Source organism: Opisthocomus hoazin, chromosome 5 (genome assembly GCF_030867145.1).
Source record: "Opisthocomus hoazin isolate bOpiHoa1 chromosome 5, bOpiHoa1.hap1, whole genome shotgun sequence".
Taxonomy (NCBI): Eukaryota; Metazoa; Chordata; class Aves; order Opisthocomiformes; family Opisthocomidae; genus Opisthocomus; species Opisthocomus hoazin.
Genome location: NC_134418.1, coordinates 1,352,942 through 1,370,625, shown reverse-complemented (window position 1 = coordinate 1,370,625; position 17,684 = coordinate 1,352,942).

Genomic DNA, 17,684 nt, shown 5'->3' with positions numbered 1-17,684 from the left:
GGCTCCTTAGACCACTACATTTCTGGTTACAGCTACTTCTGCACCTCTCTCCCATTCATACACTTTTGCACCCTCAAAAGCACGCTCACATGTCTGTGCTTACTCCTGCATGCACAAACGTAGAAGTTGTATTGTGTAACACGTGGGGTCGGTCAAGCAGGAGGATATTTTGGTAGCCAGGGATGGATGACAAGTTCTAACAAGCCCATCCACATGTGTTAAGATTAGAGTGCAGACATCAGCCATGACTCAACAGGATATGCTGGTCCAAAGCCAGGGCTAGAACACTGTTACTGGCCTTCTGAATCATTAGTGGGGGAAAAAAAAAAGGAAAATAAAAAAGACATCCCCCTGCCGCCAGCATTCTCCATCTGTTTTTAACTTGGTGATGTCCTTTGGAAGGTAGGTGAACTATTTGGTTTGCTTTAACTACACAAACATCTTGGCAGACCGGCGTCTGAACACGCACAGGGCTAGCGGCACTGCCCCGATGGGAAAGCCGGGCTGGCTCTGCGGTTTGGGATGCTTGGCTGTGCAAGGACTGCCAGGATGAGGGAAGGAGGCTGCTGGTGAGGTCTGCTGGGACGTGAGGTGGCTGGGAAGCAGGCGAGGACAGACTGCTCGATACCAGCTACGCTTAAAGGTGATGCTGGTGGGAGAATCTGTATTTTCTAGTGTGGTGCAGTGGGAGCTGTTGTACCTGCGAGGGCTCTGTCTGAAAGGAAAAAGATGTTTCCTCTCTAAGCTGGCAGATTTTTCAAGTTCGTTTGGGGAATGCATGAGTCAAACCGGGGTCATTTTTTTTTCTAGGTCTTCACCAGCAATAATACTTTTCTGATTTGCCCTATGCAGGCCAGTTACCTACATGTTTTGCTCTGGGTCACTTCACACAACCCCCTAATCTTACATGGTATCATACAGTGGCTCTCTCCAGCTTTTTTCTACCCACATCAGTGCCTTTCCTGTACTCAGCCTAATGGTTCGTGGCGGAGAATAGTTTGTCTCTCTGGATGTGCCTTTTGTTTGAAACAGAGGAGAATTCTTGTAGGAAATTAGCCATTTGTTAGTGGCAGATGGAACATACAGGAGTGCAAATGCAAAGTTCTATTAATGTCTTGATGGCAAAGCCCATCCAGATACAGTGAAAGCAAGCTTGGTAATGATAATGTTATTGGCAGTTTCTCTAGGAGAGGCTATTGAACCAGGCAAATCTGTGCACTGCAATCATAGCCTGCAGTTCTGACTCTCCTGGCCCAGGCAGCAAATTCATAGCCAAGCAGTAAAAGTTTATATGTAAAAAGCAGATGATATTTAAAGGAGTCACATGCAAGGACTTTATTTGAGCAAGATTCATTGCCTGGATAAATGTCAAATGGAGAATAAGCGTGCAGGTCTCAGTTCTGCAGAGAAGGTTTGAGGGAGCGATGATGGATTGCAAACTGACCACAGATCAAGAAATTCCTGCTGTTGTAAAAAAAAAGATTAGTATTGTACAGAGTTGTACTAACAGAAATTTATCCTTTCAGCGGAATGAAACAGTTCTGCTCCAGTCAGTATTGGCTACTCCATTGAGAGAAAGATATGCATGAGCTAGAGAGTCCATCTGGAGACGAGGAGGATGATTGAAGGGATGACCTAGAGGTAAAGAGCAAATTAGCTTGGTCCATAGAAAAGGGTGAAGGAAGAACCCAGCTGCAAACTTGAAATATGTAAGAAACTGGAAATAATTCATGTGCAAAGTTTGAATTAGGTTAGCTATTAGGACTACCTTCCTGAGGTTAAGGGTTACAAAGCACACTAATAGATTATTGGCAAAAGGGTTGGCGTCTCCACCTCTCCATCCTTTAGGAGGATGCTGGAGCCACATCTACCAAAAATGCCAGAGAAAAAATGGGAGCAGAGGGGAGACTGGAAGATCTCATAATATCCCTCCCAGACATCCAAGTCCTATGTCTGAAAAGGAATATTAGGAAAGGACTAAGAAGAGAAACAAATTACTTAGGAAAGGAAAAGGAATCAGAAATAGGAGTCACAGCGTGAAATCAAGTAATGGAAAACAGGTTAGGCAGAAGAAAAAGTTCCTTAACTTAAAGAGCTGTGGAACAGCTTGTGGAGGACAGCAGTGGAAGCCCTCAGACTTGAGTCATTCAGAAGAAAGCCTGGGGGAATATATAGTAGGGAACAACTTCATGTTGGCCAAGGGTGAATAGACAAAATGATCTAATTAGTCTTTTCCAGATCTTCTTTTTATGACTCCATAGAATGCCTTGATGAGGGCAGTGGGATTTGGGCTTGCTAAAGGAAGCCAAGTCAAACATTACCAACCACCACATGACAACAGCAGTCAGCATGAGAAACGGCCACCTCCCTTGTCAACGAGTTTGCATTCCAAGTAATCCCCTCAAATTGAGGTTATTGCTGATGACTCCTATAAAGAATTGGAAGAACAGTCGCACCACATCTCTGAAAATCACTTGTCATGCAAGAGATGCAGGAGTTTTAGTCTCTTGAATCACACCAGCCAACTAATTAGTTTCACTGAGTACCACTTACTGTAACAGCTACTTTAGCCAAAGGAGCCAGAGTGTGATGGTGTAAGATGAAGCATTGCTAGTAATAACTCTGTCTCTTTCTCAGATATTGGCTTCACTCATGAGTTGCAGCAGGGCTGCTTCAGAAAATCAGCTTTGCTGCTGGTCAGTATTTTGATGTTTCCTGGTTCTGGTGTATCCGGTTCATCCGAACCCACAACGTGCAAGAACAACATGAGAGAAACAGACATTTGTCTCTGTGCCATTACCAGGACCATGCAACACTGTTTATGTGAAAGAATGACTGGCAGTCAGCAATTAATAATGAAGCCTGTTTTTTTCAGGCCCTAACAAAATGTTTTTATGCATATTTCTTCTTAGTTTTCAGATAAGCCTGTCAAGCTGACAGCATTTTCATAGTTTCGTGGATTTTCATGACTGAAGGGTGAAAGCCTCTTAGTCTCCATTTAAAGCCCTGACTGACAAAGTCTCTGACCTTCCACAAATGCTCTATTACCTGCCCTCCTTTTTGCCAGGGGTGATGGATCTTTTGACACTCGGAAAATACAAAACTGTTTCACAGCTTCTGCAATGTGCATGGAATCCGAACATCAACAGCAGGGTGAGTTTGACCCCAAGTCTAGGCTCATGCCAGAGACTCGCCATTCAACTTTGCTGTCCTGGCATAATCAGAGGAAGTCAGACATAATGTTAACCACGTTGTGTCTTGGTAGGACACCAGCTGTGGAAAATAGCTTGCCTGGTTGACTACACTAACTCCATATGTTCTCCAAAGCAGGCTTTGATTATGTACATAACCGTGAAGTTCAGCAGAAATTATGGCTCAGAGCACGGAGAAATTTTAATGTTGGGGATGTGGGGGGAAATGCACCAATATTTGTCACCAATTCTGATCAACAGACAGTAGAGGTATGATTGTTCTACGTTTCTCCCAGCTGATGCGTGGTTTCTTCTTGCCTGTAGACCTCCATGACTTTCTGTACATGATCATGGCAAAGGGTGCAGAGATTCTTGAGTCCACCCAAAACACCGAACTCAGAAAGACCAGCACGCAGCTGTGCTGATGACCCAAAGAAAAATAGCTGCTTAACAGGACATTTGTCCTGTTTTCAGTGTGGTGGTAGGACAGCTGTGCTGTTTCCAGCCAACGCACAACTCGGGTACCAGGTAGCTGAGTGCAGCAACAACACCCAGTAAAGTCCAAATGTCAGCGCCAGTACACTTCTGCAGCATCTCTATCTGTTTTAGTCCACCTTGCTGAGTGTAGCTGGTCCCAGATGCCAAGGTGTTGGATGCAGGCCTTCAAATAAAACGGGGTTCACATTTCCAGCTAGAGAGAGTTGCACTTCTCCAGGTTTGGTGTGACTAAATATAAATCTGCTTTATTTGTTTAGGAAGAATATGAGCCAGGATTGAAGGCGCTCTAACTAACATACACGCTAACTGCACACCTCTGTTTGACTGATCTTCACTTTTCCTGGGTATTCCCATGCAGATAGAGACTTTGTATAGGTATAACTGAAGTGGTTTCAGAGCACAGCTCTCTTTCAGGTTGACTAGTATGCCTTTGTCACTTGAAGCTGTGTTTGACCTACCTCTTAAGAGGCCACATTCATAAGAGTGGAGGGATTCAGACCACCTACTATCTGAGCCTAATTCTCTGTACAGCCAGTGGAGAGAGGTAAGGAATGAAAGCACCTCATTTATGTTTCGAGCAAGCAACATGACCCTTTCTCTCCAGTGGCTGAACAGGCAGGGAGCCAGACTCTGGCAAACCTGAGCAGGAGGTGTTCTGCACTGCTTATTCTTCTCTTGAGCCTGGACATGTTGGTAGGCATCTGAACAACTTTGGTGACTGTAGTGTAACTCTCTACAGCAAAATAAGGCACCCTATGCTCCAAATACAGTCAGCGGAGAAGTGTAGGCATTCCCAGCACAAGATCCTAAATTTTGTCATCTGGATTTGGTGAGATGAACCATTTTTTTAGAGCTACTTATTTCTCTCCATGTCCTATATATAGAAGTTGTAGGTGGTTGTATCTGCTGAGATATCTGTACTGTAGAAACTTGAAGTTAGGTGAGCTGAGTCTCCCACACTTCAGTCTAAATCCGTTTTCAATACTGCAGTAAGCAGGCTAGATACAGCACTTGGGCACTTCCTTAAGCTCTACTTCTGATCTCCTCCTGTTGCAAAATAAATATAAATACATTTGCTTGGTCAGGCAAACAGAGGGGGAGAAACGTGATGTATGTACATCTTGTCTTCTGCAGGGCAAAAGTCTTTGTTTCCTATGTGAAAAATGTGTCCTTTCCTAGTGACTGTCCCACAGTCTGCTACAACAGGGCAAAGAACCAAACAAACCCTGCTCTGTTTTCGTTCTCACTGTGGATTGAATTTTTAGGGCTTGTGAGAGGTGCCAGAAAGACAGCCCTGCAGATTGAATTACTCTGTGTATCCACAGACCAGGTAATGTGCCAGCAGCCAGAGCGTTAGCTTTCTTATTTTACTTGCCTGCCAAAGGGGTTTGGTTATGACCTGGAGAAACCAGCTGAGAGGGACAGAAGGTAGCTTATTCCACTTGATTCCTTGGCCTCTCTGTTGAGACTGGAAAGCAAGTTGCCAATGAAAGGTAGCTGCGGGTTTTCTTCAGACAAACTCTGGCAACTCACATGGGGGTGATTTAAGAGGTTACCACCTCGCACCCTCTGTTCCCGGAGGTTACCGATTATTTAACAGGTTTGGCATAAGTGAAGCACCTTCTCAATGGTGGTTTGAGTTATGAAGCTGCTCTGTGAGCTCCACGGCTAAGGAGGCTGCATAGGTTTGACTCTGCTGACCCTGCTACAGGCTAGTAAGCCTTCTGCAAGGGGCAGGGTGGGTAGCTGGTCTACTGAATCACATGAGTGTGAGTTGCTGGAAGCACTCTCAGATGTTGTTGCAGTATTAGAAGAATATTACACGGCAGGGATTATCACTGTTCAAACTCCGCTTTCTTCAGATAGATACCATATGCACGTGCTCCTGCTTTCCCTTGATGGCTCTCCTCACGTTCCCTCATCACAATCTCTCAAAGCAACCCAATCTGCTTATTCACTTGCAAAAACCATAATCAGTGACAATGTTTCACTTGCCTGGAAAACACCAAGTCAAGCAAATGCCTTTGGCTAGATTCAGTACTTGACCCCCTTGAGACAGCCTGTTAGTCTGCAGCTTCCACTGGAGCATAGTCTTCCCAGGAACTTCTGTTGTTCCTACCAGTCCTGTGTGGGTACCTGGGGTATCCCATGGCTTCTAGGCTAGCACTGGACATGGTAGAGGTAATTGTGTCACACCCCTCACTACCAGCACGCCCACATCTCAACATACCTTCCCAGGCATGAACACACAGACAGTGATTCATTAATCAAGCCCTTTCTCATCTGGACTGGGAAAAAAAGACAAAAGAAAGAGTACCAATCGCTTTCTAAACAGTACGTGGACATGGTTACCATCCAGCTGCCTTCCCTCTGAAAGTTTTGCGGGGACTGGCCCTGGTTTCTGAAGTTGTCTGCTCAGAGGTGCTAAACTCACCGCCCCAGTGAGTGGTGGTTGGGAAGATGAAAACCACAGGTCAGGGTGATTCCTAGGTCAGCTGCCCTAGGGTGACTTGTTGCTAAAGGTACTGTTTCACTGATTTATGAAAGCAATGTCTCTACTTCTTCATGTGATCTTTGTTTTTCCTACACAGTCCCTGACTGATAAAAAGGCACCTCTCCCTTGCTTCTTCATCCTCCTCCCATTCCCCCCACACTATGGACCAATGGTTGAGAGAATAAGATCCCAGCCAATCAATGATCTTGTACTACCCTTATTCCTTACTTCGTGCCCTCTCATTGCTCCTGTACCAAGACAGAACTCAAGAATTCATTTGCATTTGTGGGTGTGCTAAACCAGGGTAGAGTCACCCAGGAGAGTTCTAGTGGGTACCCCTCATTACCCGGGATAGTTTTCTGCATCTGTGTTTACTGCATGAGAAAGCGTCTCTGGGTCTCTGAACTTTGAATAACTGTCTCCACAGATGCTGCAGCCAAGAAAGATGTTCAGGGACACGATGACTCAAACAGGTCCCAGGGCACGTGTGAGTGAGTGTGCGTGCTTGTGTAGTTGTGTTGGGAGAACGAAGCAGGCACCACGTAGCTCCAGATGCTGGCTGAGTAAATTACTTTTGATGTCAGTTCTTGGAGAAAAAGGTATGGAGCAGTGGCTGAGTCAACCTGGGTGGGGACCTAGAAAGGAAATAAATATTCCTCAAGGCTGTTTGTTTTTATTGTGTTTGTATGTGCATTCATATCCTTACTTGCACAAATGCATGGTAGTTCATCCGCTCAGCTGAATGTACAGTATTTTGGGAACTGCATGGGCCTTTGGGCCAAAGTGGGTTGGTGAAGATTGTTGGTAACAACATTCCCTGGGTGTGCTGAGCTGGAAAAACTACAAACTTTTCCTCCCGATTTCTCCCACCTTCCAGTTTGTTCTGTGTGTGACTGATTTGACCGTGTTTCCTAAGCTCAGCAGTGCTCTGTGAGCAAGGTAGGATTTATAGCAGGGATAGTTGCATGCCAAGGTGCCAGTTTATGCTCATCTAGGCTTGCCAGCATGGATCTGTGCGACCAACATCTGTTCCCTTCTCCTAGTTTAATATAGTCTTATGGCAGAAGAGTTTGCATTGAGCTGTTGTCACTGGTTCCCTCGCTGATCAGTGGGTCTTCCTCTTCCATGTGATCTAAGCCCAGATTCATCCAGCTGAGGTTCCAGTCAGGACTCGGAGCCTGGTGTTCCTTTGGGCTAGGTGCCTCCAAAGGCTTTGGGTGAGACAGCAGGAAGCTTTAGGCACAAGAACTGAAGTGTGATTTAGTCCAGTGGACTCTGGGCCCAGGGCTGGAGTAAGGAAGAAGCCAAAAAACTTTGCAAAGGCAACATGCAGTTTTGCTTAGATTTACTATATTTGCTCACATAGTAGCCACATTTCTTGCCCTGCCTTCTGCAAGATTTTGCCTCTGAAAACACAGGCACAAGCTTTACACACATGCATTCCGACATAATGATGGTCTGCACCCTGCTGTCATTTTCTGTCCTTCTGTTTCCCAACATCTTTCCCTTGCTCCACCCTTATGCTGACTGCAAGGGCACCTACTCCTGGCACACCTTGGTCTTCCTTTCTTGGTCATCCTTCTCTACTGCTCAGTGCTATTATTGTGAAGTCAACGAGACAACACAAATAGGTAGCATAGGACTTGGTATTTTAACTAAAGGCAATAAGCATCCTTGACATAACGTCTCAGCTGGCTCAGACACGAATTTTTTTCTCATCTGGGAGCTGCTAAGGACCTATTAGAAGATAAGACAAAGAGTCCTAAAGTAGCACCAGACAAGTTCTGTCCAGTCTAAGGAGTTTAACCAGCTAGTTATGTAGTGGTATCTCAGCTCCTGCAAGCTGTGTCTATGGATCTGTATTTCAATGACATAAATTTAGCCTCAGGCTCTCTGCAAACTCAGCACTGAGAAAGAGGAGTTAAGAGCTGAAATTAGTAATCTGTCCTTGTTGTTTAGCTGTAGAGACAGTCTAGATACAGTTAGGGTATCAAAGAGACCCTAGGTTCTCAAATTCAGATATTCCCTTGCATCTTGAGAACTCTTCACATATGGCCCTTAACAGGCAGTAATGAGAAATAAAACTCTTTGGCATGAATTTGGCAGAGCAGAGGAACTAATCACGGTGATCTATTTCAGCTTTTCAGCCTGCAAATATCGCCCATTGTCAAGGTAAGGTTCAGAGATAGCTGAAAGGGCTAAACAAATCCATGGTTGAAAGAATATGTGCTGGAGCTAAAGGATGGATCAGACAAGCCCTAAAGGTCTCTTATAGTCTTATTTTCAATGGTTAAGTCACGTATTTTTTTCTGTAAATTCACTCCAGACAATTTTCTCTAAAATTATTTCAGTGTTTTTCTTACATTAATGTTCAAGACAGGTCTCAGATAATATTATTAGCAAACTTCCACCCACCTTCACTGCATGTTAGTCTAACTTATCCTCTTGATCTTCATTACAGCATCCCATTTTAACTAAATCTTGCTATAACTTCAAAAGTCCTGAAGTGGTGAGGCAGTCGGACTAGATGATCATTGTAGGTCCCTTCCAACAGAACTATTCTGTTCTGTTCTATTCTATTCTATTCTATTCTATTCTATTCTATTCTATTCTATTCTATTCTATTCTATTCTATTCTATTCTATTCTATTCTAAAATTCAGTCAGCTCCCATAACCTTTTGCTTTTTCTCATCTGGCATTGGTGGTGGGTTCAAAAGTAGTTTTTCAGATTATTTGATTTCTGTAGTGTAATATTTACCTGTCTTTCCTTAGCTTTTGGCTGCAATACCTTTAAATGAATGATGCTGCTTGGCTTCCAATGGCCAGCACAAGCACTCGCGTACTGCAGAGCTATATGCTGCGGCATTTTCCCAGTAATTCTCTCCATGATGTTATGGGTGACCTCTCTGTGAGTAAGCGATGCTCTTCTGCCTTCCCCAAGGATGTTGCTCTCCGGAGCTCTGGTGATGGGTTGTCCTCTGTTTAATGTTTTCTGCTGAACAAGCCTAATGTCTAGGCTCCTTCATTCCTGACTTCTGGCTGATTTCCCTGTGCATTCAGAAGAGAAATTTTCCTCTACTCAGTTCCTAGGATTCAGATCTTACTGTATGTCCTGATTTTACTCAGAAACTCATCTATGTCTCAAATGGTGCTGAGCATCTGAGACTTAAGAGGCTCATGGCAGGTGATGCAACAATTTGGAAGAAAGGTTCAAATAAAATCCTTATTGTGAAGAGTCTAGTTCTTACATGCATCTCAGTGTTAAGGAAATGCTTATGCCTGAGTTGAATCAAGATACCTGCAAGGAGAAACTGGTGCTGGGAAGATTTGCTATGATGCTGAACCAAATTCTAGTCTCTGAGGCTGCTGGGAACACAGTTGGTCTTTCTGTTGTTTTTACATGAGTCACAGTGGACTTCTTTCACCATCCATTCTTGCCTGCAAGGCTTGGAAGAGTCAGGATGTTGGTTTTGTCTCCACTTCCCTCTGAGTTTGTTAGTTTAAATGGGGCCAAGGCCCTCAGGTGAGAAAGGAGCTTGTTCACAATCCGTTTTCGGATACGGTGGAGGTATTGGCTAGTTCCGCTCATAAAGGGAGCATCCTTTCCTGGAGAAGATGCAAAAGTGAAAACCTATGGAAATAAATGGGAGCTAAACGCTGACATTTCTTTGGGCATCTGGCCTCTAGCCTCTCTATGGCTTCTCCGCTCTGCAAGGATAAAATTATGGAGCAAGTACTTTGCCTTTTGACTTGTAAACTCTCTCTGGAGCCTGTCCTGTCTTTCCCTGTGTCAGGCTGAGGATCACACCTTGGGCTAGGTTTCTCGGGGCTGTGTCACAGCAATGAAATTTTAGGCCATTCGTTGTTCTGGAATGTCCTCTTGGAAGACCAGTTTGAATGTCAGAGTGCCAGGTGCCAGTTTAAAAATAGAGGCACAGGACATATAGAAAACAGTTCATGACCTTATTGGGAGGCTTCCAGCACTGGGCAGGTTTACTGAAATTGCAGGGAACAGTCTGATTTTTTACTAGCTTTTATTGGCATAAATGTAGCGAGTTATATTTTAAAAGAAAAAAAAAAAAAAAAGGAAGGAGGGAAAAGGAGAAAAAAAGAGAGATGTGGACCTTACTGATGTCCATTTGGTGGAATCTGTCAGTCAGACGATCGCATACCGGCCCCATGTTGGCCCCAGGTTGTGAGGACAGGCTGTGCTGAGGTTGGGTGCCAAGGTGTCCTGGTGGAAATGTGTAGTTACCAGAGGTGGGACTAGCTAAGTCCCCAGGCTCTCAAATGCCTGCCAGGCAGTGCGGTTCCTCATGTCTCCATGCTTCCACATTCCCCTGCAGCAGTGGCGAGCACCATTGACTAGTCAATCCAAGAAGGGCATACTCATCTGATCAACTCTGCTGCAAACCCATTTTGAACTCTGCTCTTCCTAACCACTCAGCTGGGAAAACCTTGCCTCTCATGTCCTAGACTGTGTCTGTCCTGGTCGCTCACCAGCGTACTTGTGTCTTCTCAGGTGTCAGTTACTAGCTGTGATGTCTGGGGTCGATTCAGTTTCCCCTAGAGAGGCATCCAGGGCGACATGTGATGCCTTGGAGTACAAAGACATCGAACAGATTTCCTGGTATATGCTTTAGAGTGAGGTGGATCACTCTTCAAGATCCACTTACCAGATTTCCATTGACTATAATGGAGGCTTAGATACCTTGTGCACGAGCAAGCACGTGTCTTTCAACATCTGAGAATGGGGTGTCTGCAAGATAATCCCTACTCAAATGTAGGAAAATACTCCTTCCCACTGGTGTCTCTGCAGACACCTTCCAATCACCCCATTGGGTTCCATATCCTTTCCCTTTTCACAAGGCAGTGGAGACTCAACTCTCCATTCTGCTGATGGAGAAATAGAGGAATAACTTTTTTCTCTTATGATCCTACGACTTTCTGCAAAAATGTGAGACAGTTCAAACACCCTGCTCTACCTCTTGGATACAGTCTTCCTTAAGAGACAACTGAGCCACCAAGGAGAACTCAAACAGTCCTATATTCCTGAAAGTGCAATTGTGAGCTAGCTGCTCTGCTCTGCACCAGAGCTGGCTGCATGCACTGTGACCTGCACTTGGCCCATGACTGGTTCTAGTGCCAGGACAGCAAGAAGTTAATAAGATATTTGTCATTTCTTTCCATCCCTTTCAGTGTTTGGAGGGATTTCCAGAGCCAGGTGGCTCTGACTATGGAAAATGTTGCAGTGAAGAGCTGAGTTGTTTAGATGAAATGTTCTGCATCCTCTTGAGTCACTTGCAATTTACTTGAGCTCCCTGAATTATAGCCCTGATTGCCTATAGCCTCTCAAGTGAAGCATTAAAAAAAAAAAAATGAAAGAAAGAAAAGAGAAAGATAAAATTAAAATAAATGTTTCTCATCCTGAGCCAAAGAGAGAGAGAAGAATTCCCCCAGTGGGTGTCAGATTTTGTGCTGCAAAATTAACAGCGAAGGAGCCTGTTCCCTTCAAAGAGTGCACCTTGCCCTTATCTTGATTTCTGCTTGGAACATTTCTCCTAGGCAGGGTGGCAAGGACACCCGGTGGCACTTGGCTGCCTGGAAGGTCAGCTTTCATTTCATTCGTGGGAGGCAGGCATTGGGACTGACCCTCTGACTCAGCAGCATAAGCATTCTGCTCCAGGGTTCTTACTGTCGAGAAGATATGACTAATAGCAACCTGCCCCTTGAGGCTGGGAGCTTGGTTTCAAAGTCTCCACCGCCTTGGGGAGCGGACATGGCTGTATTGCATTCCTGGTTTGCTGGTGGCTCAATGGCAGGCAAACATGTCAATCCCATCAATGCCTCAGTTTGCCAGACACTAAAATAGAGACATAAAACCATATGGGTTCTCACTGTGCCATGGCCCCTGGTGTTTTGGGATTTGATGGTGGCAACAGACAGAACAGAGAAGTTCCTGCCATGTAAGCAGAAGGAAATTCCTTGCAGTGTCTTGAAGTAGTGTCTGTAACGTCCTTTTCATGCCACTTCCTGATGAGAAATCTTGAGACTGTTCATCATAGCTCTGGGGAGCAGAATGAGGGAAAAGGAACGGGAAAAGGTGGCAACTCCTTCTTCTCTAGTCCTGAACTCAGCGTTGTTCTGGTGAGTCACTGGAGTGAGTCATGGTAAATGGTTCAGCTGTAAAGACCATGGCATTTTCTGCCCATTCCCAGGAGGTGTGCCATGAACTCCTTCAGGCTTCTTGCAGTTGGTTTCAGTTTTACAGAGAGGAGGAAACAGTATCGCTAAATTTGGCCTATTTTCAGCATCATGCGAGTTGTCTTCTGGTAGTGAAGGGAACTGGGAGATAATATCGTGCATCCCTACTGTCAAACTGGTTCCTTTCTCTTTTGCTCCAGTACCTTGCCCCAGCAGATCACCCACACCACATATTTTGCTCTAATATGGACTGAACTGCTTGGTTTCCTTTTTAAGGAAACTGGGGTGTGGAAAGGAAAACAGTTCAGTCCAGGGTTAACATGCTTTAGAGAGCACGTTAGATAGGTCTGCTTGCAGCATGTGGCTATGGGCTTAGGACTCACTCTCCAATCTGCAGAAGAGGTAGTGTGGATGAAGAGTTGGACTAACACAAGCAGGGTGGCCTTCCATATTAAAGTTGCAAGAGACGCCAATAGTAAAAGAATATATTTCACAAATTGGAGGGGAAGAGTTTCCTCATTTAGCTGGGGGAGACAAACATGCTGGATATTACTTGACCCCAGGATGACCAGCACCTACCAGTGAGACCTCGGAATGACAAAACTGTGCATGCTTAAAGTGAAGGACTTCCCATAGTTTTAGGAAAACATTGGGCCTATTTTGGCAAAAGAAGAATAATGGCTGCAAGGTCTAAGTGTGTGTAAGGTAACAATGGAGACCAGGCAGGAGTTTTCCTATAGAGGTAGTGCAGGAAAGATTGCAATTAGCTTGAGATGGAGTGTGATGACTTTCAAAGGGAGTTCTCTGCATGAAGGGCATCTCTAGCCTGGTGTTCCTATTAGTAGCATTGTACAAAGCTGCTGGACTCCAAGGATCAATTTTAGTTCATCGTGTTTAAGGAGGATGAATTCAACCTGGAACAGGTGCAGAGAAGGGCAATGATGAGCATCAGAGGAAGGGAGTGCCTTGTTTAGGAGACTCAGAGCTCAACTTGTTTAGCTCAGCAAAACACAGGCTTGGAGAAGATACGATCATACTCTACAAATAGAATGGGAGCTCAACACCAGAGAGGGAGAAAAGCTATTTAAACTTAAAGACATCTTTGGCATCGGAACAGATGGGGATAAACTGGTCATGAATAAATTTAGGTTGGAAAGTGGAAGGTGTTTTTTAACCACTGGAGTGGTGAGTTTCTGGACCAGTCTTCCAAGGGGAGAAAATAAACGAATTCCTGGAACTTGCTAAGTTTATGAGGCAGTGACTGCAACAGCAGAGAGATGGCCTCGAAGATCCTAGACTTTAAAATTACGATCACTGGAATGAATGGCCCACCCAGGCCTAAAGGCTATTGACTTGGGTTTTCTTACTGACGTTCTTGTTCTGCCCCACTCTGCTTGCATTTTGAGGCATTCCTGAGAATACTAGCAGTGCACTGTTTGCTTAGGAAAGAAGCCGGAGCTGCTGGATGAGGGATGCATGGGGATATGGAAACAATTTCCCTCTTCCAGCAGAGAAATGAAGGTGGTTTCGCTTCTTCATTAAGGCAGGTGCACGCTTGGTGTTCCTGCACACATGGACATAGCACGCACAAAGAAAACAGTTATTAATACTTCTGCTGTAAGAGGTAGCAGTTGTAGGTCTTAACTCCACAAGGCAGGTGCCTGACCTCAAACCATAGCTGTGATTTTTAAGGTTTTAAACTTTTTAAGATTTAAAGGAATTTAGTAAGAACAATGTTATGCAGAGGATGATTTGGATTGACAGTAGAATTGATCACTTTGGTTTGCATAGACAGCATGAAGATAAGTGCATTTAAACTAATCCTAGTCCTAGTTTATTAAAACTGATGTAATTTGCCTATGGATGATGTAAGCACTAGGAATATGGATGCAGACACGATAAACTCTCCAGGGCACCAGTTTCTGTGGTCACTCCCGTGGTCACCTGTGGCAACTGATGGTAAATAATATGAAAATACTTGGTCTTCTTGCAGTGAAAAGGACGTCTCATATACAGCATGGTAAGAGCATGCAGACGAAACTTGCTGTGGAAAGCTGATGGCCTGTAAATCAGAATTTGGTTCACCGCTACACAAAGAGACCACCTTATTTTGCTGGAAAGCCTACTAAGATGAATGGATATAAACCATGTTGTACCATGTTACTTTAAGGACAGACCGTGGATTGCTTTGTCAGCTAGTATAGCTGTAAATCTTTCCCTTGGAGTACAGTCCTGAACTTGCTGAGGACTCTGGTCCTGATTCATTGAAGAGCTCAGCTATTGGCTTCAACAGGCTTGAAGGTAGTCATGTCCTAGACTTCACTGGGGGCATTCGGTAGGACTGAATTCTGAAACCAAAGTGACAGAAAATTAATTCAACTAGAAGAAAGTAATAAAAATATCACCCTTCATTCCAGGATCTTTGTGAAAGCAGTCTCAGTTCCCTTGTGGTGCAGATCACACCTCTTCCACAAATGGAGGAACAGAAGCATAGAGATTTTTTTTCTTCAAGATGCATTAGGACAAGAGGATCAACAATCCTGGCTATACTCCCGTGCCTGAGAGCAGAGCAATATTCCTGACTTGATTTCCTATGCCAAGTTGGTCAGTGAAACTACAGCCTAGCCAGCTGCATGAGACTTGGAAAACAAGAAGGAAAGCGAGGAAGGATTGGATTCTCAGGAAGAGCTGGGGTCCTGTGGTTCATGGTCCTGAGTCAGGCACCTGAATTTCTTGTATGGATGATGAGGACGATATGTCTCCTACCCGCAGAATTCACAATGTCTAGTCACATACTTGTCATCTGTCACTCAGGACTGTGTAAGTGGCCCGCCTCTCCCAGGCAGTAGCAAAAATAAAATAAAAAATGCTTTATAAATGGGTAGCTGAGGGCTTGATCTCCTTCAGGTCAAGAAAAATCTGGAATCCACATCTTCTATTTCTTGCATGTAATGAGGTCGAGGCTATAATGCAAAGGGGATGTGTTGATTCTTCTTTCGTTACATAGAGCACATATGTTTACTTTTTCCTTTTACCTTCTGTTTTGCTCCAGAGCCCTGGTCCACTGATTGTCAATACTGCAGGCAACTTGCTTATTCCCAGGCTCCTCTGTGAAGGAAACTAGTTATTTCACTAAAAGAAGAAATTCAGTAATTCACTCACCCCACCAGACACACAGTGTGGCTACGTATTGCACCAAATTGCCTTACTGCCCTAAGGCCATCCTCCAGCACTGTCCATCTGGACTGCCTCAGCCTGTGTCCTACTTTTCAGTTTGCTCTGTATGCTTATACCTTGTTCCAAGACGTGCAACACGCACAATGCTACAGAAACACTATCTGATAGGGTGCAAGACAGCCTCATCATTATTTTGGGCACCTTGAACAGAGTTGTCCCTCTCCCTCCAGGAAAACCACAAGTTATGAGTCAAGGTCACTAGGTTCCAGGAAAGGCCCAGGCCAAGGTCTTTGCTGTGGAGATACCGTTGGTTCACTGCGGTTATGGGCTAGTCTGCACCAAACAGTCCAGGGATGAGTCTTCTTCCCCTCCTGAAACCCACAAAGGCCCAGCCCAAATTTTGAGCTTCCTTCCCAGAGACAGTCACTGCTAGGACCAACACTGAGTGCAGTGAGACCTCATTTGTCTTGGTGAATCTTGTCCCTGTCGCTTAGCCAGAGTTGCTCAACAAGCCTTTAGCAAGTCTATGGCTTGAATCCAAGGTATCCGTGCCCCAGACTATCATACAAATGGCTGGACCAGATTTCCTCTTGCAACTAGCCATCCTCGGCTGTTTCACAGCTGGGCCACTGAATCTTACATTTGTCAAGCAAGGTGAAACAAAGATGAGGCAACCTCAGCGAAAAAAGTGGCCATAGAGTCATAAATAAGCTGTTTCTGGGGTGACCCATGTCATCTAAAGAGAGTCCAGGGGCCATGCTGCCAGGAGTTAGCCCTAGAGCCAGCAATGCTGGCGCATAAGGCAGTCAGAAAACCAACATGGCCATGCTAATGCAGATCAGCCTTGGAAGCAGGCAGACTACACGCCGACCGTGCTGTACCTTCTCAGCAAGCTTGGCTTCCTAGACTCTGGCTGTTGCATGTGCTCAGGGCTGCACCGTGTTTCTTGTCTGTGCTAGACCAGGAGACCCAAACACACCTTGCACTGTGTGAGGGACCCCAGTCTGAAGGGAGAGGGCTCCCAGGCTGTACTCTCTGGAGGTTGTCCCCTGGTTGATGTGCTTGCACAGGTAGGGAATATTTCCCTCTTTTTGCATGGTTTATATCTGCTTTCCATGACACTGTGCCTCTCTTTCCATGCCCTTAGACTGAGCTCCTTTGCTGGTGTTTAAAACCCTGACATTCTTGTGGATAATTGGCATATCCCCATCTCTGCCATCTGATCCTCTCCTTAGGTCCGCTCAGGGCCTCTTCAATCAAGGGCCATCCTGGTAGTATTGTGATGTCTCATGCTGGCCTCTGAAGAACCCAATCCCTCAGTAAACACAGAACAAATGAGGTAATTAGGAAAATGTAAACAGGACGAGAGAGGCCCTTTCCCCTGCATGAGAGCGAGACTTGGAGAAATTAGCAGGAGTTTAGATTTACATTGTGTAGAGACACAGATACCAGCGGTCCTCATGTAAAGCTAAATTCCTCATCTAATTTCATTATGGAATAATTTCTTCTGTCAGGAATATAAGCCTGCCACCAAACTGCTCCTGGGATACATCAAGCTTCATCTGATGACAGCAAATGGGACGGCAGCACAGCCTTTCTTCAATCTACCTTGGATAAGCTTCATAATTTAAAACACATAGGAAAGGGAGATAGACAGATGGCCAGAGCCTCAGTATACATCACGCAATAATCTTCTGTCTCACTCTGTATTCTCAAAATACGCTACGTGTCCACCATAAGATCACCTCCTTTTTCTTTGCTCCATTTCAGCCACTAAGGCTAAGCTGAGGCTAATAAATTAAAAGTAGCTGGGGCCATTTCCTGGCCTGGATCCACTGTCACAGAATGATCACATCTGTGTGGTTAAACTCTCTTACTTTCTAAGACAGGGTGGCTGCTTCCAGACTGCCTGACAGACTTGCCCCTCGATCTGTGCTAGCTTCCAAAATATGCCCAAGAGCCATGTGGGAATGAGCTGGTTGGCCTGGCCTGGAGGTGACCAGGGACTCCTTGGGAAATGTAAGAGGCCAAATGACCCAGCTCTTGTGCCCTGGCCCTGTTTAATTTATTATAATATGTGAAGCATAACGGGTACAGAAAAATGAATCTTTGTCCTCCT